This window comes from Echinops telfairi, unplaced genomic scaffold (assembly GCF_000313985.2).
Source record: "Echinops telfairi isolate 266 unplaced genomic scaffold, ASM31398v2 ScPeMD7_2;HRSCAF=8, whole genome shotgun sequence".
Classification (NCBI taxonomy): domain Eukaryota; kingdom Metazoa; phylum Chordata; class Mammalia; order Afrosoricida; family Tenrecidae; genus Echinops; species Echinops telfairi.
The window spans coordinates 1,031,118-1,032,284 of NW_022103898.1; positions in this window are offsets into that span (position 1 = coordinate 1,031,118).

A 1,167-nucleotide genomic window follows, 5' to 3' on the forward strand; every position below is an offset into this window, starting at 1 on the left:
CTCCCCCAACTGTCGGTCCCGTCATTCCATCTTTCAATCCCGTCAATTAGAATGTACAATTGCTACCACCGTCAGTGTCCAAACAGCCTTTTTCTACGTGGACTCCTTGACATCGGCTCCCTTTTGTGCCCCCGCCCACCCCCCACCCACACTAGATCCCCCTCCCCTGGAGCCCCTTATTCTACCTGGGGTCACAGCCTCCAGGGAGTGTAGTTCTCAATGCATGCTGGCTTTCTCCAAGTTCTTTTCTTGTGCCTGCCGAGACTGGCAAGTGGGTGTCTGTTTCCCTCTGCCAACCCGCCACGTGTCTCCTTTCTGCGGGGCGAACTCATCCTGACTGTTGTGTGTCCTTGCTCCCAGCTCTGGGTGGACTTTCGTTCCTGGCGCCCCACGTGGGCGGAGCCGAGCAGCAGCTCTACAGGGTCCTCAAGGCTGCCTGTCACCTTTCAGACGCAGAACTCCAGGACTGCCTTCCCAGGTGCCTCTCTGGGTGGCTTTGAACAGCCAACCTCAGGGCAGTGGTGGCGTGCTGAGCTGCTATGTGTGAGCCCCTGTCTAGGACGCTGTGGCCTGCTCTTGATGGGTGGGCTTGGCATGGTCATGTTTTGTTTGTGATCTTCCTTCACATGTTTGTGTGTGGGACTGTTCTGAAATTTCCCTTTGCTAAATGGCCCTAAACGGATTTCTGGCACGAAGATGATGCTCCGGGCTCTCGGCGGCATTCTGTTAAGAGAGCGTTATATTTGTGGAAGGTGGGTGTCACTTCATGGCCTCTTTGATGGCACTTGTCACCGAGCCATCTGTGCTCCGGGGCTTCCTTTGTAGGGCAATTCTGTTTTCATTAGGGATCGCGTTTCTCTTGTGAGTGTCGAACTTTCCCCATCTTCCATGTTTTCTGCAGTACGTTTGCAAGTGTCCCTGTTCTAGAACTGGGTACAGTTCATCTCAATTCTCAACTTTGCTGGAATTAGTTGCTCACAAAACATCTGCTTGAAAAAACCCCCCGCCGCGCCGTCATGCTGGCCCATTTTGTTCTCAAAGCCCGTGTCATCTGTCTCTCGTTTTTGATGTGAAGCGTGAGATGGTTAAGGTTTATTGTGCCAACCTGGCTGATAAACACATGTGGGATTAATTGAAGGGCGGAGAGATAAATGGCTCCGTGAGCCT